The following is a 23,666-nucleotide window of genomic DNA, read 5'->3' as shown; positions in this document are numbered from 1 at the left end:
CCTGACACATCCAGAGTCTGCTGTTGGGAACTCGTCACTGCTTCTCCTCCCTCCTCTACTTTCCAGTCGCCGGCTGGTAAAGCGGTCTTGAAGACTAAGCTCTTCCTATCAATGAACAAGAAAACGCTCGACGACTCGTGAATAATCGTTTTAATGAGTGTGTAAAGCGTGCGACGGGGTGCACGGAGCTGTCGGGTTAAACAAACAACTTGTACCCTGACGAAATCCCATTGTTAAAGTGCAAAGTGGTGTCATTCCAATTTCCAGGCCGGGGCAGAGAATCCACAGATCTAACACGCGGGAGACCGATGCCCCCATTAAAGAAAAATAACAATATTTGCCGAGTGTGAGCGTGATCGTCATTGGAGTCCATTTATTTATTCGAGCTGCGGCCGGGAAAGGCCTCGGAGATCGCCTTCTTAGAAAGTAAAGTTGTTGGTTATGTCGACGGGGTTTGGTGGAGGGACGCCTGGCACACAACATGACTCCCGGGTGCAGAACCCCACCTAGCCTGTGCCGGCGGGGGAGGGGCAGGGATTGTCTCGCCCGCTTCAGCCTGAGTGGCTCTGGGATAAGCCGTACATTTAACGCGTGTATTTAAAACCTACTTTTCAAGGGCCACACAAAATCCTGAATATGTAAATGCCAGCAAAGGGCCCTGCCAGCCACGTGCCTTTCTCAACATAACTCCTCTAAGCCCAAGGAAGCGGATCAGACACTGTTCATGTGTGTTACATGTTTATAGTGAATGGACATTTCAACCCAGCAAGAAAACCCCAACATTACGAACTAATCTCAATCAAAGGCAGCTAATCGGATTCCTATAAGAAGACCTCGATGTAGTGTTTAAATCTCGTTTGCCCAGTGGGATATTTCACGCTAAATTGTCATTCAATTCACCTTCATGTCCCGTGTGACATGAAGGTGTTGTGTCCTTTGTCGACGGAAGCAGGTTTCATGCGCAAATGCACCGTGCAGCGTGCTGCAGTATATTCCGCAACACTCAGTTTGGCTATTTCCGAGGGAACACGGAGCACAGCATCACGGCCTGTGCAGTGTTTCACGCACAGCTGGTTGCTTGAGGGTGGCAAAGCACAGAAAGTGCCCGTTCTACTGGTGAGGCATGAAAAGCAGCAGCAGGAAATATTGCATGTGTGTCCTTAACGATTACCTTCATGCGAGATGTGACAGGTCATGGTTCAGATCTAGATACAAGTGTGCAGGAGGGTGCCCCTTCTGAGCAGTTGCCACTGTAGTGTTTGCACTACAGGCTACTCGTCACACGAACACGTGGAATCCCGAATCGGCGCAAGTGGCCCATTCCCTGCACGTGATATTAAGAGAAAAAGGTTTTTACCACAGTCACGAAACTGCTGTCGAAAAATATGAACATGCTTCACTTGTCTGGAATTATAAGACGGTAATTGTAGACTTCCATTGCAAAATACAATTGTTTGAATTTGGAGAATGTGAAAAAATGCCATTGTGGTGGGGAAATAGGAACAACTGTACTAAATAAAATGTAAAACACGGTCAACTCTGGCAAGTGCCACCCACCCAAACTGATAATGCCCCCTGATACTCGAAATAAACCCCTCGCCTGTGCTTTGGGGTGAAGCATCTAATACGTTGTTTGGGAGGGTTCGTGAACGCTGCCTTTAGTATTTACACAGGCGAGGGAGGGTGGTTGGGTTGGGGATGTGGCCTTTTTGGATGGCAAGGACTGTATATACGAGTGCCTTATTTCGACCACGTACCCATGTTGTTCGTTTCTCTCCTCAGGTGTTGAAAAAGGAAAATAGCTCTCCTGCTGCCGTAAAGTGGCCCTGGGAGGGACGGAGGAAGAGGAAATACTGGGGCCAAGACGATTCGGTTGATGCAACAAAGGAAAAGGCAGCGTAAACAGAGGCTCATCTCCTCAGGAGGAGAGCTCGCCTTTGTTAAACCTGGGACTCCCTTTGTGTGCACGGCCAGTGGGCCATCTATCTGCAATCGCACAGTCTTCAGAGGTCCTGGGCAGCGACACACGAGGGTGCTTTAGGCCTAAAACGCGCGGGCGGGCAGATGTCCGGGGTCCAAACAGGTTATTTGTTAATTGCTTTGGTATTAGGGACGGGTTGGGGGGGTCGGGTAGAGGCGGAGAAGTCCAAATGCTTCGAGAGAAAGGCACCCAAGCAGCATTGACACCCGCGGCCCTCATGCGATAATGTGATATGCAGCTCCCCGAAGACCCAAGAGCCGTCAAGGCACGTCAACGATGTATCGATGTATCAGCCCCCTTGGTGCTTCATTTTATCATATATATACACACGATCTTCACTAAACGTTCCGCTTTAAGAACTCTATACGACTTCTCCTCTGACCATTCCACACACTCATTCATAACACCGTTTCAAAAGAGTTATGGACAATTCTCTTGCAACTGCACGGGGATGTCCTTTAAATCTTAAATGTTTCCTTAAAGTTACAGCAAGTATTTTAGCAAAAATGGACAGCAAAGAACAATTTCCATCAACCACGTCTCGATTTTTTGACTGACACAAAATCTGAAATAACGCAATTTAAAAAGAGGCATACGCAGACTGGATGGGCACACTACTTTTGTTCGATGCTGTTCAATTAGTTATATGATTGCACGTATGGGCCCTAGAGGCGATTAATAAGTTTCTATTTAGATGCCATTAAAGGAACAGTGACAATATGTACATGAGTTGACCGCTGATGTACCTGATGTAACCCCAGCTTTTGTGCAAGATCCACATCGGGCAGAAGAAGAAATTTCAAAGACTTGGAACTAGAAACGGCAACAGAGCGTGCCCCTTTATAAAAAAAATAAAAAAAAAACACCGTGCATCCGAGTGCAGACGTGGGGACATGCATGCACGCCACAATCTTGCCCCCTCCACCAGTCTTACTTTTCATGCAGAATACAGCCCGATGTTCGAAATATCTGTAAGGAATACACAATGGCATAAATCAGGTCGCTGGAAGTTCTTTCGAAACAACAGAGGCACCTTTCCCTTTCTGACGACTTTCATCTAAAAAGCAACCCCCCTGCAAGCGACTGCATATTAAAACCAGATAAACTTATCTTTGCAAAACCGCACGCAGATCTGTGAATTTAGGAGCACGGAGAGCAGCATTGGTAATTAAAAATAGTCTTGTCTAGGCGGTAGCCACTAAAAAGAAACCTTTCAAGAAACTCCGCCTTTTAATAATAAATGGATTTAAAAATGGGAAAAACAATAACAATTGCATATCATTCATGTGGGAATGTTGTTAAACACTTGGAAAGGACTGTTTTAGAGGGTCTCGTGCCGCTTGGGAAAACTGCCCATAATCGCGGCCGCATTATTAACAAATAAGTGCAAAAAGTAAAAAGTAATTTTTGTTTTTAGGTCTAAAAAATTCGGTCATTTCTCCATTAGCCCACCGCCTCCCCCGCCCCGTTTTTTTCATGGACATGCTTGTTGCCACAATACATGACGACTCCACAGTATATTGCAAACTACCCTGATACAACCTGAACGTCTACACCGCGATGTGGACGCTGATATTAAAGGGCCACCAAGTCCGGCAATAAAAATAAGGCCGAATTCGAATTGTGTTTTTACTTGTGAGAAATTAAATTAGCAGCGGCCACGCAAGAGTGTGTCAGATTTGTGATACTGCGCACCCCAAGCGCTCTGCAGAGAAACCAGGCAGACAAAGACCCAGCTGGGATGTTAACCTGCAACATTCAAGACAGAATGAAAGTTCAGCCTGTGCCCAAGATGTCTAGTGCCGCCTTCCACACTTCCTTACTCAAGTCACGCGCTTTTGGCGGTTGTCACCTGACATTGAGACCTCTATCACCCGTCAAAAACACAATGGGCCTCATTACGAATGTGGCAGAAAGGCAACAACGGCGCCGGTACTCTGCCACATTATGAGTTCTGCTTGCCGGTGCCGGACTGCACGCGTTGGTCAAACCCGGCGTGCAGACCGGCACCCGCGAGCAGAACTCGTGATCGCACTGGCACTGCTATTAACGGTGCCGGTGCAACCATGCTCCCGACCTCCATTCTGCCCTATGGGGCAGAATGGGGATCGGGAGGCCGGCCATACTGGCACCCGCGAATGGGCAATTACCAGACCATTCATCTCGTAATGGGCGGTAATGGCCCATTCGCGGGTGCCCGGTCCGGTAGCGAGTTTGACGGTAGCCGTGCCCTTAATAAGGGCACGACTACCGCCAAACACGTAATGAGGCCAAAAGTTCTGTTTTCACCCACCCAGGCCATTCAAAAGGGCGAGGGGTCTGAGGCAATGTAAACAAGGAATAAGGCTTGAACGTAGCTTAGCAAAAAAAAAACATGCAAAAGTGAAACTCTTAATGAAACGCAATGGAAAAACAGCAGGATATAAAGTTGTGTGTTATGATCTTGTAAACAATCTAATTCCGATTCTGTTGAAATGATGACTGCTCTGCAGGAGTACAAGGATGAGTAGTGGTTTCTGAACTCCGACTCTGACTCACACTACTACTAGTGAGCAGTGATACCAATCATAAAGGTGAACCAGGCGCATCGGAGGGCAGACAGGAGGGGTGTAAACTAGCAAAGAAGCAACCCAACAATAATAGTACTGGGGGACCAAGAAAAAGGAAATAACCAATCAAGACTCTATACAAAACAGGACTCTTTAATTCAACAACAAACACACAAATAAAAAAATACCAATAACCCATCCCTTTAAAAGAAGACACATTATGCAGACTTTTGTACGAAAGGAGAACTCAGGATCTGAAGTAGACAGACAAATGGATCAGTGGCAATAGTCAGGTTTAAAGTACACGTTTTTTAGATAGGTAAAGAGTGGGGTCTTAAATGTCAGTAGTGTCCCGGTTTTATTACATGGCACACTCTAGTCAGGGACTCCTGCCCCGAAAATGAATGTGGCGCACAATAAAGAGCTTTTTATTTTTAATAAACCATTAATAAACCACTGATTCTTTTTCTGAGTAGGCCTTCAACCGTCTCGCTCCCAACCTCCATATATATAACAAGGGGTATGGTAGCCGCCGATGAAGTTAGAACATTTCTAAAGTGTAGAATGTTGTACTATTTAAATAAACTGTATTGGTGTTAATGCTAATCACCAGAGGCCCAGCATGCAAGTATTTCGAGTAGTGCTCACAAGTGGAGAAATAACAGGACTGTTTTTTGGAATAAATCACCAATCTGTTTTATGCCCTGTAGATTCGGGGACATGTGTTTATTTACATGTGTTTTAAGTAAAAATCAAGTTGACATGATAAGAAAACAACTAAAGTAGTTATTGGCCCTCATTAGGACTCCGGTGCTAAACCATGGTGCTATCAGCACCATGTTCCATTCCGAGTCCGCCATGGAGAAAGGGGGAATTACCACCCCATTCCAAGGTTGGCGGGGCGGTAATTCCCCCTTTCTCCATGGCCCTTCCCCATTCCCATTTTTGCCCCATAAGGCTCAATGGGAATGGGGAAGGCGATAATTACCGTAATTGCCATCAAGGTCCCTTTGCGGGTCCCTACTTTAACGGCTGGTCCAGACCAGCCGTTAAAGGATAGTTCCGGGACTTTTTTTTTATTGTCCCTACGGGTCGGCCATGTGTTTGTAAGCATAAATCGGTAGATCGTAGGAAACTTTCCTATGGACCTTACCCGACTTTTCGCCCATTATCGCACTCGAAATCAGCCTCCATTTTGTGATAATCCTATCATTCCGCCGCATCGACCTGGCTCACCTGCCTTTGCGGCACTAAATCAAATCCCCCGCCCCTGAAACAGACTTTATCAAAACATTCATATTCCCCGCCTCTATCCGTGACGTGACTGAGCTGCGTAGGCAAACGCGCCCAGGCGTCTTCTACGCGACTCCACACAGACCCCGGAAATCAACACAGATCAGCTCACAATACAGCGCACCACAATTCGGAATATGAAACTGTACTTTGAAATCAAACCGCAAGATTGTAAATGTGGTAAAGTACATTTATTTGACATCAAATGTTTAGAGAATATTCAGCGATTTGCATTTTTATTTGCTCATGTTCCAAAAAGTTCGTATTGAGGAACGCGATGGTCCTTTGCTGTACACAGGGTCTTAGAGCATCTCACAATACAGCACCACAATTCGGAATGTGAAACCGTGGTTTAAAAGCAAACGGCAAGATTGTACATTTGGCAAAGTACGTTTATTGGACATCAAATGTTTAGAGAATATTCAGCGATTTGCATTTTTCTTTGCTCTCGATCCAAATTAGTTCGTCTTGAGGGAAGCGATGTTCGTGTGCAGTACACAGGGTGTTGGTTTACGATAAAAATAAGCTCTTCTGTCGCACTGATAATCGCATGGCTGTTCCAACAACGAGGCACTAGGCCACCACAACGGTAGGTATGTTGCATCTAACCGTTAGTACCGCGTAAGGGCATACTTGTACTTGGCGATCGTCCCATAAAATGGTCAGGGTGGTAACGTTGTTCACGCGGAGAAGCAACTGGCGGCTGTAGAAGCCGTCCGCCGGTGTCTGGTACTCGTGACACAGACAGTAGTGAATGATGTACCTAAAAACATAAAAAATGAAATTAGTCTCACCATCAGATCCTTATTAAAATTATTCATTTCATAGCGAGGACAGCGCTACTGGGTGTACACAAGTGTTTAAAGGCGTGGCGAGGCATGGAGGGGGGGGGAGTGGAGTACAAGGTAAGTAGCATAAAATAATAAATAAATAGGGCCAGCTGGTGGCAAGTGCAAGGTAAGTGCAGAACAAGTGCTGGGAAGGGGGGGCTGTAGGATACTGAGACAGTCCCCCAGTGCAGGGGTTGACAGGGAGGCAGTGCAGGTGGAGAGTGGAAGGGCCCAGGACCGAGGTCGCAGACAGTGGACCAGTTGTAGCAGGGGAGAGGGAGAGAGAAAGCAGAAGCAAAGAGGAAGGTTTTGAGGTGCTTCAGTAAAAGCAGATGTTTCTCCTCCAGATAGTGCGCGGTAGAAAACACTATGCCACATAGAACGAACAAGTACAACTGAACCCGTCTTTAAAGCCACTGTATAGTAATGAAATTGCGGTATAAACTCATCAAAAGTTACTTACATTATATTTGCATTTTCCATTGTGTCTCTGTGTAGGGCAGACCCGAAACACCACTCCTTCTTTGCCGACGTTACTTCTTCTAATGAACGTGGCTCATCGTTTAGTTTCTGAAATTTTATTCATTATCTTTTCTTAGTCTTTCAGGATGGTCCCGGCCTGTCAAGGTCAAATCACAATAGAACCTTATATTGGGTCGTGGGCCGTTCCGCCACCCGAGCAAAACATCAAAGCAGCTGACCTTCACTTTGAGCGAGCACACATTTCTAGTTAGCTCCAGTTAGTGTAAGGGCATCTTGTCTGCGTGCCTTTTTTTTTATTGTCCCTATGGGTCGGCCATGTGTTTGTAATACGGAAACATTCTATAATTTTTGTAAAAATGATTTATATTACTGTTTGGTTTAATTGCAATGGGCCTGCAACATGAGGAGACTCGAGAGAACAGACAATCGAATTACAATCATTTAAACCGTGATGTGTATTTCTCAATGAGCTCTGCTTTAGGTGGACATGGAACAGAGGCAATGTTGGGTGGCAATGCAGTTGTCCCCTGCATAGGTTCGTTCACCACTCCATGTATGTGCCTATCGAGGACATCTACGATAAGTCTCTCAATAAACTCATATTGCATATCCTCAAACACTGGTTTGATCACCCATTGTTTACTTCTTTTAGTGAAGGCCTTATTGTAGCGAAGCGTCCCTAAAGTTCCGGTCGTCCTACTTTGTTGACGGCCAACATTATGGTTATGTGCCAAGACCGCTAGAAGAGTCCGATTTATCATGCCTTCCATGCCAAAATGCAATCTTTTGGGCCTGTACTTTAGGCACATATTGTGGAACACCTCCAAATCTCCTGTGTGGCAGAATTCCGTGAGTCCCCTCAAATCTCTTGTTATAGTTTTATCAAATACAATCTTTTCAATGGCCTTGTGAGTGGGTGATGAAGGAATCAACCACTTCTTCTTCCGTGCCTCCTCTGTGGACAAATGGCCATGTTCACATTTGTGGAAATGCTCATTTGTCGACCATCGATGTACGTTGCTACAGTGCAACATTACTGACCGCCATTTTTCCAGTAGAATTTCCAACGACCCTTCACATGTTTTTGAGCTCCACCAAAGATGGTTGCTGATTGACTTGGACCACTGTGAAATACCTTGCATATCTTTTTTTTTTCCTGCAGCCGACAATTTTTTATTGATTGATTTTGCAAGATGCCAAAAGTCAAATTGGTGATTTATATTTTTGTACTGTTCTCTCATTGTCTTGGCAATTGAAACGTGTCTGTCCGTGGCTATCAGGTCGATCACCATTCCCCGCGATTGTAGTTCTTGCAATGATGCTACAAAGCCAACTTTCTCCATGGCCACTGAGGATGTACTTTGTGACACCTGCACGACCACCGAACTCACAATTTTCTTACTTTCCATGTCCTGAAAGTGGTAGGTGCAGTACTTGGCTGAAAATCCTGGACTGTCGCATTGTCCATCACCGGCTAGCCTGAAGCGTTTGCCCGCGAATGTACTTTCCATTGACATTTTTTCCATTCTCCAAGCTTCGCTGATGGCTGGAAATAGATAATCGGTTTGGTATTTGTAGAACTGACTTTTCGCAATGAAATGGATTCCCACAAACTGAAAGAAATACTGTAACTTTTTAAAACTTGAACCACTAAAAAGTGCGGCCGCTGCACAAAGTAGATTGCCTGCTGGCAGTTGCCCCAGCATGGGTTGTGCAGACCATGCGAACGGATGATATTGTGTACAGGTGGCATGTATTTTAAGGTTAGTGCCTCGAATTGCACGAGTCACATTAATCAATGGCTCCCCACATACTTCCCCACCAACCCAATGCCCACATTTCATCATCATAATAATATCCATCAAACAGCTATCGAATACAATGAATTTGGCCTCTTTCCTTATACTGTCACTCTGCATCCCAGCTGGTTCGGCCTGTAACGTTGAGGACATGTCACTCGCATGAAAGGTACAATCTCTGATATCGTCTTCCGCTATGCTGAGTGATATTGATGGTGTTTCATTGTCGTCCACTTCATTCTCTTCCATTGCAACATCTGTTCCTTGTCCGGAGATGGGAGAAAAAAACAATGTCTTCAACTTTCGCGTGCTCTTATTTTTTGCGGGTGTGGATTCTGTGAATTGATCTACGACTGCATCCAAACTACCAGGAGGACATTCACTATCAATGGCTGGTGGTGGTATAGCTCCGTTGTCAATCACTTCATATTCTTCCCATTGGCACGATGCATCTCCAGTCTCAAGTCCCTGCCAAAAGGTTTGACAAGCAACATCTCTCGTTCGCTTCACTGTCTGTGTAGATCTAGTTCTTACACCCACTCGCAACTAGAGGACAGATTAGAAAAGGGATGTTCAGTTTAAACACAATTTACAGTATTGAACTATTGACAGTGAAAGACAACATAATATAGTGAACAGGACACTAACCTTCTTTTGCTTTCTTTTCTTTGAAACTTTCTTTCCTCGAACTTCAACATCTGGACGCTGTTGCTCCGACTCGTGTGTGCATGTCTCCACTTCCTCTCGCGCTGCAACGACTATACTTTCATGATAAGCACATCCATCACTCACTGAGGCTCCATCGACTCGCTGAAACATAGAACTTTCATTTGTATGTATAATAATATTGAAAACACAAAATGTACTTGGGGACCAATACCCATACGTACATCTCAATAGCAAAACACGAATGAACGCATTGTGTAGAACATTCAAACGACAATAGTTCACGCATTGTTGATCTAGTTAGATTGAACTGTCAAGATCCATACCTCGGGCTCCGCATAGACTTCCATTGATGATATTATTGAAGATGACGCTTCAGCAACTCCCTGAAACACAGTAATTGCATTAGTATGGTTTTCTATTTTGTTTATAAGAACATAAACTTTCTGCAGGCGTCAACGGCTCATCTAAATAGACCTGCACAAATGATCAGTTGTCTAAAATAAATAATGGATATCCAAATATGATTCGATTTGCTCCATCGTTGGAAGTGTCACCACCCAGAGATCTGCATCAACTACTAGGGGTGATGTTCTTGTTGAAGAAGCTCCGTCAGCTCCCTGAAACATAGTACTTGCGTTAATAAAGAAGGAAGTATAGCGGATGTAATCACGTCATTTGATCTCGCATGATTGATCTGTCAGTATCCATACCTCGAAATGCATAAGAACATCAAGGGACGCTGTAACTGCGGTGCACACTTCTGCAAGCTGTTGCGCCGACCCGTAACTGCATGCTCCCCCTTCCTCTTGGACTAATGCTCCATCGACTCCCTGAAACATAGGACTTTCATTAGTAATGAACACAATATTGAAAAAAGAAGACACATAGGAGGGCGACGACAGAAGGACATACCAATGGCTAAAAACGAAAGAAACATTGTGTGTAACAATCACGCTACAAGAATGCAAGATCTGATGATCTCCATCGATGGAAATGTCCGGAAACGTACCTCGAGCATCTGAGTGACATCTACGGTTGTCGTCAATGCGTTGGACTCCTCAGCATCTCCCTGAAAGACAGTACTTGCATTATTTTGGATAACAATAATTATAACTGAAAACAAAGACTAGAGGACGAGTACTGTGGTGTACCATTAGGTAAAATAATTACACGATCAATTAAAACTATTGATTTACATGCCTAAAACAAGTCAGTGTCAGAATAGCTAAGTAAGATTACCCGATAGGCGCTTGAAGTGGCTGATGACTGCAATAACGACACGGATGGAGAATCTTCAGCCTTCATATTGAGTGGATACATAAATGGGGAAATTATTGTTAGCTAATGCTACACACTACCGCAATGCCGAGAGATAAATACGTAAACTTGACTCACCAGTGGAGGGATGTGGACGAATAGAGTGGGAATAGCGGTTGAGAGCAATTTTCGCCTCGCTCGCGGTGTTTTCGTCCTTATTAGCAATGATGTGGAGTACATGTCTGGGCTAAAGTGCCTGCTGCAGATGCGGTATCGATCACCCCTCTTGTCCGCAAAGACTTCTAGGACTCTACTTTCTATCTCAGAGGCTGGATATCCGCAATATCGGACCCATTCTCTTATCTGATCTATTGTCTTAGGGAAAACATGCATTATAGTACCTTCAGATTTGTTATGGGTCTTCGAAGGGCAACCGCCAATGGAACAGGCAGGCATTATGGAAAGTTCTGAAAAGTAAAGATCAACAATTCTCTATGAATACCAATGTGTTAAAACATTAAATGACACATAAAAGGTTCAATGCAAGGTCCGTTTTGGTTCTTGGAACTATACATGTTATTCACATGCGGATAAGTATTTCAATAACTTTCAAAAAATAGAAAAAGTAATTTGACTAAACTCAGAACATGTGACTAGTTCCTTGCATGTACTGTCGTGAACGAAAAGAAAACATGGATGCAATTTGATGACTACTAGCAAATAGATATAAATTAAAAAATTGGACGCAAAATGATTATGGTACATGGACTTACCTTGACGAACAAACAGTTAGATGCAGGGATCAGAGTAGTTTCTTGTCGTAGAACAGGGAGCAGTTCACAGGTTGCAAACTGACGAGTTTGCTCAAAGTGGTCACGGAAGTTCACAGAGACGAAGAGCAGATAACCAGCACCTTCACGGGTTGACTAGCAAAGCGCAAAGAAGTTCTCATTAGAAATATGAAGTGGGTTATAAAGAATTCGAAACAGGGGTGTGTTTGTGAATGAATGACGTGTATATGTCGTGGCATTATGCGGTCTGCAGGGGGCCGTCCAGCGTGAGCGGGGATGCTTGGCAGGAGACACGGGGTCTGGAGGTAGACATGGGAACAACAACCCATGCTCTATAGACCACTTTGAAGTGTACATGGTCTTTGGCACCTCTTGGCCTTTATCGCTCCCTGACAGCTCCACTTGCCAGCACAAGTACCCCGGTGCGAACTGCCTTTGATAGGGCGGGGGGTGGATCGGGGCGGTGGTCGTGCAGACAAGACACAGGAAGACTCGTGAATGGAGACACACTTATGTGGATTGCAGGGGGCCGTCCAGCGTGAGGGGGGATGCTTGGCAGGAGACACGGGGTCTGGAGGTAGACATGGGAACAACAACCCATGCTCTATAGACCACTTTGAAGTGTACATGGTCTTTGGCACCTCTTGGCCTTTATCGCTCCCTGACAGCTCCACTTGCCAGCACAAGTACCCCGGTGCGAACTGCCTTTGATAGGGCGGGGGGTGGATCGGGGCGGTGGTCGTGCAGACAAGACCCGTTTGCCGCAGGGCCTCACCAAGGAGAGGCCATCTAACTGAATGTAAGAGGATGGCTGCAGGATCTACTACATGGAATGCAGGGGGGTGAGTTTATAAATACCTCACCCTCCCAGGAGAATATACACTAGATTCATTTAAAAAATCAAAACAACCATTGTTAAAATATATGTTGGGCTTTATTTTAGATTTTAATTAAACATAAATAATAAACATTACACATTGTAAAGTTGAGGTTGCAGCACATCGAGGGAAAATCCGCGGTATTGTCCACTGTCACTGGGGAAATGTTGTCTAATGGCAAGTACCGCACAGGCAGGTATTACTCTCCGAACGCGGTGTCCGAGCCTCCCGTGAAGCCACCAAGTGAAGCAACGATAGGCCACCAGCCTGTACCACCTGTGAAAAAAAAAGATGCAAACTGTATTAAACTGACCAAACTTTCTTATCAATGTCGATTCAGGTAACACATGTCATTTTTCTTAGAAAAAAATTATATCTAGAAAATGCACTATATGGAACAAATTTACATGCGTTCGAATGATATGTAAATGTAATTTTATATGTGGGAGACGACCATGAAATAGTGGTGGCATCACTGACATCACAAACAGAGTATACTTACTCGTTACTCGGATTACGCGGACGAACAGTGCCGCGAAGTTCGTGCATAAGCACCATCATCATCCTCAACACGGTCCGTGAGAGGCAGGCTTCCCTGAACTCTGGCAGCTCGGTGATGCATTGCGGACTTTGCTCGCCTTCCTGCAGACTTTGCTCGCTTTCCGAAATGTAGGCCAAGCACCCGGAATTTTCACGGCAGCAGCAGTTCTCCTCCTCAGTTGGCATTAGCTCGCACCGATTGCACGTGCACCAGGTGGAGACGCCGTCCATGCGACATGGTCCAGGCTCTTCATCCGTTGACTGGTCCTCCCAACTGCCGTCCGAATCCCCATCGTTTTCGCGTGCTTGACTTTCCAGTAGTTCTTCCTCGGTGTACTCGGGCTCGTACATATACGGCATTATTGTGGCCATTGTGCGGTAAAGATAGTAAAATAATTTACAGAGATGGTACAGGTGTTCACACGGGCTACAAGCGGCGAAGGTAGCTGACCAGAGCACTGAAACGAGTCACAGAATACTCAAAGTAACACAGAGAGAGGAATGGAATCGAAAATCTGCTGCTGTGTGTTGTGAAACGGTCTGTTTATACTTATTGGGGAAAGAGGCGTCCTGCCATTTCCATGGCAACACGTCAATAGCTGAGGCGCAGCGATTGTTGACACGAGACGTGCTTGAAATGGGCAGTACGCGTCTGCTGATGTCAGGCTCAGGGGCGGGGGATTTGATTTAGTGCCGCAAAGGCAGGTGAGCCAGGTCGATGCGGCGGAATGATAGGATTATCACAAAATGGAGGCTGATTTCGAGTGCGATAATGGGCGAAAAGTCGGGTAAGGTCCATAGGAAAGTTTCCTACGATCTACCGATTTATGCTTACAAACACATGGCCGACCCGTAGGGACAATAAAAAAAAAGTCCCGGAACTATCCTTTAAGGTCGGGAGCCGCAAAGGGACCTCGTAGTAAGGCGTTAAGGGGTTAACGGCGCCGCAGCCTTTTACGGCGCTGTTAACCCCTTAACGCCTGGGTCGTAATGAGGCCCATTGTCATTTTGAAAATACAGACAAGAAGTGGAGACAATATTCATATCTATGTGTAGCCACAACATAACTAAGCATAGGTCATAGAATGTAAGTGGCTAGCAGTATTGGATGTAGCAGGACATTACTCTTGACATGAGACAACCAAATCCTGACATTCAAACCAGAAACAGGGAGCGGTTCATTGTTTCTACAGTTTTTTTTCGGACGTTAGTGAACTACAATACATCCAATATTATACAAATAGTTGTGCTGAAGTAACACAAGTAAAGTAACAACCATGATTTAGTACGTTTTGCTGGAAAACATAGTAGCTATCTTTGAACATGTAATTTTGCTGGGCATGAGAGATACTTAAAAGTCCAGTGTCCAAAGAGAGCATAACCCTATTAGAACAAAACCGTGTTGTTTGTAGTAAAATGTTACACATTAGATGGGTAGTGGCCAATCCTTGGTCTACATCGGGAAGGAAACTTCCCAGATATTGAACTGACGGCAGGTGGTACCTGCTGCAGTGACATTTCGGCTTATAGATGGAGAGCCTTATTCTGGGCCATTTGGATTGTGACAGCCTGTATAATGTGAACAAAAAGCAGAATAAAGGTCTACTTAGATTGGAGTCTTGCTAGTGGGGTATTTAAGCAAGTTGTGCTGGGTCAAAAGATATTAAAATGCTCCCAACCTCCACCAACACCTGTTTCACAATGGACTAGGAACCAGGCTGGTGTGTATAAATAAGATATGTATTAATTTATTATTTAATGAAAAAAGGAAAATAATCAATATACAGCAGCCACCACAATTGCGGCAACACAAATGCAATATCCTATCTAGAGCGACTAAGTGGAAATGGGCTGTTACACTCACTTTTTTTATAATGACAAACCGGAAAATACAATCAGGTTAAAATAGACTGTTACCCTCACTTTTGTTTTAATGTCAAAATAGGAAAATACTATCAGGTTGAAAGTGATAGCACCACAGTTTTAGCACACCCCCTGTAACACTCACCCCTAAACATCAATTAAACTGGAGCCCTTTGAATGGAAGGCAGTAACAAGGAGTAGGAATAAAGAGAGAACATCTGATTTGGGGTAAAGCCCACCGCCCCCAGATGGGAAGCCAGTAAAGAAAGTGAAAACCAGTTTTTGAAGTAAAATGCCAGAATGGGATTTTTATTCTTACTCACAACTGCTAGGAGACAGAATGGAAGGAAATTTGAATTGCTTACACTTTAGGAGATAGGGAAAGTTTAGAGAATACTAATTTAGAGAATACTAATCAGCACACCAGGGTAAAGTAGAAATGAAGTGGGGAAATCGGTTTTGGGAGGAAGCAAATGCAAAAGGGAAAAATACAATGGCTAATGGAAATTCGCTTACACTGGGTTTACAATGATAGGCAGCTCAGGGAAGGGGTTTAGCTTACAATAGGAACATCGGGTTTCAATGACAAGGACAGAGGCACATACAGGTAGACTTCTAGGCAAAAGAGATTGCTCACAATGGAACAATGGTTTGGGTTTTAATAGGACAGATGCAACAAGGAATTTGTTGGGTAATGCACACAATACACGGACAAATTCGGTTTTCAGTTATAAGGAGACAAATTCTTATGAGGCAACACTTTAATGACTATAATAATTAAATACAGATACCAGGCACAAGATGGTTAATTTGAATTTCAACGATCTTGTACTGTGAATTTCAATGGGGGAATTAATTGATTTACTTAAAAATATACTAAGCATTTACACAGACACTGAGAGGCTTTTCAAAGGAGATATGCTAACATACACAAGCAAATAAGATATCCTTCTAGGGAGATATGACTGGATTACACTGGCAATGTTTGGGGTTTTCAATTGGGGTTTTCAGTGGGCTTTTCAATGGGGAAATATAGGATGCAATGCTACACATATGAAGGGCTTATGTAATTTAGGACTGGGGTATATGTTACTTACAGAGCAAGCCTTAGTTTAGGATTCAGGACAGCGAGCTGGATCTCTGGACACTGGACAGCTAGGGCAAGGGGTCTGGTTACTGCACTCAAAGATGGTAAGGGTCAGCCGCCTTCTCTCCATCCTCCTTCTCCTGTCCATGATCCAGCATGTTCCTAATTCAACTTCCATCTTTTCATCAACTGTCATGTTTGTCACCTGTTCAGATCAGCCAGAAACTAGTCTTAACTGGCCATTTCAGTCCCCAAAGTCCTACGGAAATGCAGTTAGTCTCTTTAAACCCGCCTGGAGATTACATGAAAAAATAGCATAAAACCAAATTGATTCTTATTCTGATTGCTGCAAAAATGCCTAAAATGAAATCAGTCTTTTAATGTAACTTGGGAGTGTCTTTTTCCACCTGGGGGAGGTTCACTTCCTCACCCCCCACCTATAGCCATCTGTCTCCCTGGGCTCAGCCTGTAACCAGAGTTTTTTTTATAAGTCTCTTTGAAGTGTTGTGGGTTCTAGTGAAGGGGTGCAACAAGGAGCTCACACCTCCTGGTCAAGCTCTAGTCACACGTTGCCTCCTTTGGAATGTTTGGGCTCCTGCCTTCATGTCTGCAGAGCAGGGAATTATGACACCCTCTCCAGCATCACATTTTATTGTGGGATGGTTATAGGATGCATGTGATATTCAGCGGGAAGTGGGGCTTTGTCATTTGAAGCTCTGCCTCAGGCCAAATTGTTTTTTCCGGCAGTAAGTGTCTCTGCGAAGGTGGCTGGAGTTTTGTGGGTTGGAACATAATGTACATTGGCTCAGGTCAACCCCCCACATCATGTTTCCTTGGCATTTTCTGCATGAGTAGTGCTATATTTTTACTGTGGCTTTTTAAAGCTGTTTTCCTTTTCACACGTGTGCAGTCTTTTTGCTTCTAATGTTTAAAATCCTGTCTTGCAGGTCACAGGATTCTTTGATTTCTCCTTTTTGAGTAAGTTTGCATTTGCTGTTGGTCCATTGATGGGTCTTTAATTTGATCTGAACAAAGAAAAAGCCAAGCTGTTTTTCGTTTGCCGTGTTTAAAAGGCTACTGTTCATGTGAAAAGGAAAATAAAAGTAATTTTTCTTTGTAGTGTTAAAATTATTGCCCCTAATGTGAAATAACAGTAAAGCACGGCTATTTTTGGTTGCAATGTATAACTTCTGATCATTCAGGTGAAAAGAAAGTAAAGCAAGGCTGTTTTGTTTGGTTGGAATGTAGAACTTCTTGCCATTCAGATGAAATAAAAGCACAGCAAGGCCGTTTTTGGTTGCAATCTAGAAATGTGTGTAATTCAGATGAAATAAAAGCAAAACAAGGCCGTTTTTGGTGGCCGTGTTTAAATGCTGCTGTTCAGGTTAGGGGGGCTTCTGTATAGGGCCTTTAAATGTACCCCATAGTAGGGTGTTTAAAACCAACCCAGTGGAACAGAACCACTACAGATACCTTTCAATCTTGTTCTAAGGGCTCAACAGCACTCATGTGGGAGTCTGTGAGCTCTCTGAGGCCAATGCTCTAAATGCTGCTGTTCAGGTTAGGGGGGCTTCTGTATAGGGCCTTTAAATGTACCCCTTAGTAGGGTGTTTAAAACCAAGTCAGTGGAACAGAACCACAACAGATACCTTTCAATCTTGTTCTAAGGGCTCAACAGCGCTGATGTGGGAGTCTGTGAGCTCTCTGAGGCGTCAGTCAAGCATCGGGTTGGTGAGCGGGTCAACTTTGTCCAACAGATAGTAAACTTCAACAAGACGCAATGGAAGTTCACTTGCAGAAGCTTGGGACATGCTTGAGATGTCCGGTTCGGCATAGCTCACAACCAGTTTGAGGTGGGAACCAGAGCTGCTCCTTTGCCCCATAGCTCCTTCAAGACCTAGTCCAGGGTCTCATAAGATAAGCAAGTCATTCTGCTCTTCCAAGCAAGGAAGGTTGCGGCTGCCACTTCAGTGGGAAGAGTCATGGTTACCAGCGTTCAGGCAGCAGTCAGCACTGGATTAACTTTTCTGACAATGTTGGGGGGGGCATGGCATCTACATGAAGGGGGCTTCTGCTAAATGAGTGGGACAAAATGGTCTGCCAAAAAAGTTGGGGGGGGGACAAACACCCTTGTCCCTCCCTAAAATTACGTCCATGGCAGGCAGGCCTGGTCCAAACACAAATTCACAGCAAAAGATGTTCTGCGATGGGTGAAGAGAGGATTGTGCTCCCTCCTATGAGTCTTTATTTTTACCTCTACAGACCGTACCCAAATAAAGATCCAGGTGAAACCTTCTTCTGATGTCAAAAGATGATTCCAATTAAGGGGGGGGATTACCTCGTTATATACTCAATTTACCACAGTAGTTGGACCCATATCAAGCCTTCTGAAAGGAACCAATCCTGGTTGCTGTGACAAGAGGCTTTGTATGATGATGTCAGTGCCAGAGGGCTTTATCTGCAGGAAGGGGGGACGGGTACAGGAAATGTGAATGGCCTGCAAAATCCCAAGATGGTGGAACCCCCGCTTCACTACAGTTACTCTCCTGCATGACTAACTCTCCTCTTCTGTCTCCTTATATCAATGATTCTCCAGTAATTACCACCCTGTTTTTACCTCTGCATTATCCTTGTAGGGCTTGCCTTTGAAGCACTGGTTCCCAGTTGACCAACTGATGGTATTTCCTGTCCTCTTGGGAAGCGACCAGCCTTCCAAGAGAGAAGAAAGCGGATCTTCTGGGGCTGGAGCCAAACGGTTTGTGTTGGGTGAAGCTCAGTCTGAGACAGCCGATGCACAAAACACCCTGAAATTTGGATGTATTACTAGAAACTAGGTAGGCAATACAATTACATCAAAAGGCTTTGTTTAATATAATCACATAAACCACCATATCAAAACAAAAATGGTTTTTATTTTTGTATTAATCTTTTACCAGGCCTTGTGGAAACACAATTATATATAATTTGATTCATGGATGCCCACCGTTAAAGGTAGACTCTGGCTGTTGGAACCTTTGGTTCGAGCGGACTACAGGGATGCACATGTTACTCAGTAACTGCCATGTTGTCAGACTACAATACAACTGCAGGGGGAGGGGAGAAGTGCACAGTCCCAGCAGGTTTGCATTTTTTACACCATGCTTTTCAGTGCAGAGCATTATGAAAGTGAGGTCTGATTATCAAATCTCACTTTCTGAGATAGGATTACCAACATAATTTTGTATTAAATATATATTAAAAAAAGCTGAGCTGTCCTCACAGATGGCATTCGGTCACATGCCCCCAAGCGAAAAATTATGCAGCATTAACATTTTAAGGGGATGGCTCACTATAAAGGCCAAATTATCTACTGAGGCCATCTGCACAGTGCTGGGATCCAGACTTATGCTCTATGTGCATGTTACATTCTTGTAAGGAAATGATACAACATAGAAGATCCCCTGCATATCCATTAACCAGCTGAGAAGCCAGCAGTCCGTTTGGGCCCTAAAGTGAGACCCACGGGTTGAATTGCACATGGCCCACCCTCAAAGGCCTCATTTTCAAATGGTGGCCGGTTTTTATCTCTATTTGCCAGTCTCCTGCTAACACAGGCAACACAACGTTTAATCCCCTCCAAACCTAGCTGTGCTAAAACTACTCCAATTCTAAATGTACATGATTTTACCTGGAAAATAAATTCCTGACCACAATCTGTGATCTTTAGAACTTGGTCCTGCATAAACCATCTTTCGTTTCTGAAAAGCTGTTTGGCAGGCAGGAGCAAAGTGACCTTTTTTGACATTTTCTTGAATGTCAGATCATTGGAGGGAGGGCCTATGGTCCCATAGCCCTTTATAAAAGACTGCTAATACAAAGTAGGGCCAAGGAGTGCTCTCATCTGGGTCTGAGTAATAGTAATGCTCCAATTATGGGCCACTTGCTTTTTTACCTGAAAAAGCTGTTTCTTACCTTATCACCAGCCACTTAATTTTCTCACTAAGCCACAGTTCCTCTGTGATCTGGCACTTTAAAGCCTATCCATTCAAGCTAGGTCTGAAGCTACCATGTCAATATCAGGTTTCTTTTGTACGCCAGAAGATAACCCTTAGATCACTGAGTCCTGTGCTGCAACAGTAGGCAGTGGCCACTTGGCCCTCTTCCACACAAGCAGGCACCTCTGCAGACGTAGGATCTTAGGACTAGGTGCTACCAGCTTTAGTGACCGCAGCAATTATCGCAGGGGCAGGATCGTCATTACCCAACAGATATGCTAGAGGAATTGTGTCTTTAATTGTTATGCAGCACCTGGACGCCTCCCGATTCCACCTAATCTCTACCACTGTCATGGGGCATTGGCAGAGGCCAGCAACCCCCCTGACAGATCGGTCTGGGCTAGAACCTACTGCCCATCATTCACCCACTGTCGCCTGATGCTAGTGACACCAGTAGCTGTTTCACAAAGTGTAGGAGTTTTTCCTAATTAATGAAGACATGCTCAAACAATATCTGAGTGTTTGGGGGATCCAGGGTCTCCTCAGAGGACCTGGCACATTTCCCAATCAGACGGACCAGGGAACATTCAGCCACTCCTTGGCATTGTGGGAATTCATCTGCTAGCATGCCAACACTGATTGTGGCACCTTCCACAAAACCAGTAAGGACTATGGCCTGTTTAGGCCTGCCCTTATAAGCCGGGTGTCCCTTTCTATGCCTCAAATTCCCAGATAGAAAACATTCTTTGCGTGTTGTCACAATATATTACACAGCACACGCAAGTCTGGGATCTCCTTCCCCTACAATCAGTGTGGCGCACAATAAACACGCTTTGATTTATTTTTTTACTACGGATCCTTTCTTAAGAAGGCCTCCAACCCGTCTCACACCCAAACTATACAAACACCCTGGGTCACAATGGACTAGGAACCAGGCCTGTGTTTATCAATAAGATATTTATTAATTTATTATTTAATGTCAAATTAGAATCAACCAATTACAACGGCCACCAATATTGTGGCAACACAAACATGCAATGACTTCTATAAAGCGACCAGGTTAATGACAAACAGAAACAGAACAATTCAACACACACCGATAGGACAATAGTTAAGCACTCCCCCTGAGAAAGTTAACCCCCAAACATCAACTGGACTTGATTCCTTTGAATGGAAGGCAGTGGCATGGAGTAGGAATACAGGGGGAAAAAAATCGGTTTTGGTGTGGTGCCCACAGAAACAATATGGGGAGCCGGCGAAGAAGGGGACAATTCATTTTTTACAGCGCAATGGAAGAATGGGATTTTTAATTATTTATCACAACTGCTATGGTTAAGAAATAGAAAGACAGGGAATTTGTTCTGCGAACACTCAAAAGATAGGCAGGGCTTTTAGAGAATACTAGTCAGCACGCAAGGGGAAAATTGGTTTTAAGATATTCAACACCTGGGCAATGTGAAAGAAAATACAAATGGAAATTTGTTTTGATCACACAATGGGGAAAGAGGAACAGAAGGGGAAAATCAGTTTTTGGGATGTCCAGCACAATTTCAATGGGAAAGAAAATACAAATGGAAATTCGTTTTCATCACACAATGGGGAAAGAGGAACAGAAGGGGAAAATCGTTTTTGGGATGTCGAGCACAATTTCAATGGGAAAGAAAATGTAAATGGAATTCGTTTTTGCTGATGCTTACAATGACAGGCAAGCTCTGGAAAAGGGGATAGGTCACAAAAGGTAAATCAGTTTTGGGTTAGGATGTCATATGCAAAAGGAAAATACAGCCGCAGATGGAAATTCGTTTTAGCAGGGCACAATTGAAACACAGAGACAAATTTGTTTCTCATATCACAATTGATTAATTCTTTCTGCAAATCTTTATGACTATACAAGCTAACAAAACACTGGGAAAAAGACTGCTGGTTTCAAAATCCACCAATGCAGATCCCGTGAATTTCAATGGGGAATTAATTGATTTACTTGGAAGAAATATACTAAGGATCTACACAGACAAATGAGGGATTTTTCAATGGGGATTTGCTATCATACACAGGAAAACAGGTGAGGGTGTCGAACTGGATATTAAATTATGCCTCCTATTATAACGATTTGTATGTATATTTGCCTACGCCAAGTTGCTTAAAATTGTACACGAATAACTCTCTACGGCAAGGTCTTGACCTTAGAAATTGATGTAAGCCGCCATCTTGAATCAAGCCCCCATTTTGGGTTAGAACCGCCATTTTTGGGTTTTTGTACAAAGTCACCCTGTAATCTAAAATGGCCGTCTCATGTGCCCTTGTTCTTGCCTTAACCTCTCCAACCTCTGTAGGAGAGTTTATGTCCAACCTGCCTTCAGGCTACATGTTAGGGTCATGTAGACCTTGTCCTTTGTTGACCTCTGGAGCAGGGGATTACTTGAATTAGCAATGTTAAACTACAAGTATACAAGAACAGTAATGCTATCCGAATATAATATGTGAAACATTTGTTTGGTCTGGATTAAAACATAATGTAAAGAGTGTAAATGTTAAATTAAAGAATAATGGAGTATGTTAGTAAATATATTCAAAAGTAAACCGCATGCACGAGATATGTAAATTAGGAAAGTGAACCTGGCGCGACCCTAGCCCAGTGTATAATTAACCTGTAGGAGGCTGGACATCATTTTACAAATTGTATAAATGCGTCGATGTCCAGCTAGGAAATTCTGTTCACTGCTCACATTGAACCCCGCTGGTGGTCTCTGTGATGTATTGACGGCCAAATAGCTATTTGTGTACTTTGTTGAATACTGTTCAGTTTTGTAATAAAGATTCTGGGAATCTTTACAAGCCCGTGTCGGTGTATTTTCCTTTGCTTGGTGTAACAGCCGTAATATTGTATTTGTTCTGATTCCACAAGGGGATTTTCAATGGGAAAATCGCTAAAGGCAATGCTGAAAGACTATAGGGCTTATACAATCTATGGCTTGGGGTATTTCTACTTACAAGAGAGGTCTGGACTGGACATCAGGGAGCGTGAGGACACTGCTGGGACAGCACACAGAGGTCAGTCAATGTCTCTGCTGAGTCCTCCAAGGGGTCCAAGTCAGCCCCTCATTTCCTGGCTCCTCTGCAAGATTTGAGCCTCTCACTGCTAGGATGTTTTTCCAGATTTCGACAGGAGATCACCTCCGGAGCTAGTGGCAAGTGTCCTGATCTTAGGCGGGGTTACTTATAGGGTAAATGACATCACTAATGTGTCATAGTTCCTGTAGAAGGGATTGGTTCTATGTCACCAGTCTACTCCCATCTGTGTGCTGATAGGTCCAGAAAATGGGGGAGAGATTTAGGACACTAGGGGAGGAAACCACTCCATCATCTGACTTCGACAGGGGGGATTGGTCTGGTTCAGGGACATAGAAATCTCGCTGCATGACAAGTACCTTTAATCTCCATATTTTGACAAATATGAAGGCATCTTTTAACACTATATTTTTCAGTGAATCACCTAAGCCTCGACAGGTGTCTGTGCGTCATTCCTGTCCAAAGATACAGTTTTTCTTCATTTACTCCATAATTACATCAGTGAAAAATGTGTCTCTTGGTGGGCGGCATATGAATCATATTTTAGATGTTTTATCAAATTTCTATAGTTTTCAAATTCACATGAAGGGCCATATGGTGTTT

The 23,666-nt window shown here is 44.0% G+C and overlaps 1 long non-coding RNA gene across 2 annotated transcripts in view; it reads left to right on the top strand.

Annotated features, from left to right (window-relative positions):
- Positions 1 to 23,666, top strand: part of LOC138527242 (uncharacterized) — a 188,532-nt gene that overhangs the window by 72,512 nt on the left and 92,354 nt on the right. The window contains exon 3 of one of the 2 annotated variants that reach the window (XR_011283822.1): positions 1,783 to 4,132. The exons of the other annotated variant lie outside the window; for it this stretch is intronic. This is a non-coding gene — a long non-coding RNA (uncharacterized lncRNA). Of the gene's footprint in view, positions 1 to 1,782; positions 4,133 to 23,666 lie in introns of those variants that run through there. 2 annotated transcript variants of the gene reach the window in all.

This window comes from Ambystoma mexicanum, chromosome 14 (genome assembly GCF_040938575.1).
Source record: "Ambystoma mexicanum isolate Mex_15411 chromosome 14, UKY_AmexF1_1, whole genome shotgun sequence".
Lineage (NCBI taxonomy): Eukaryota > Metazoa > Chordata > Amphibia > Caudata > Ambystomatidae > Ambystoma > Ambystoma mexicanum.
This window is presented reverse-complemented; position numbering and strand designations above follow the sequence as displayed.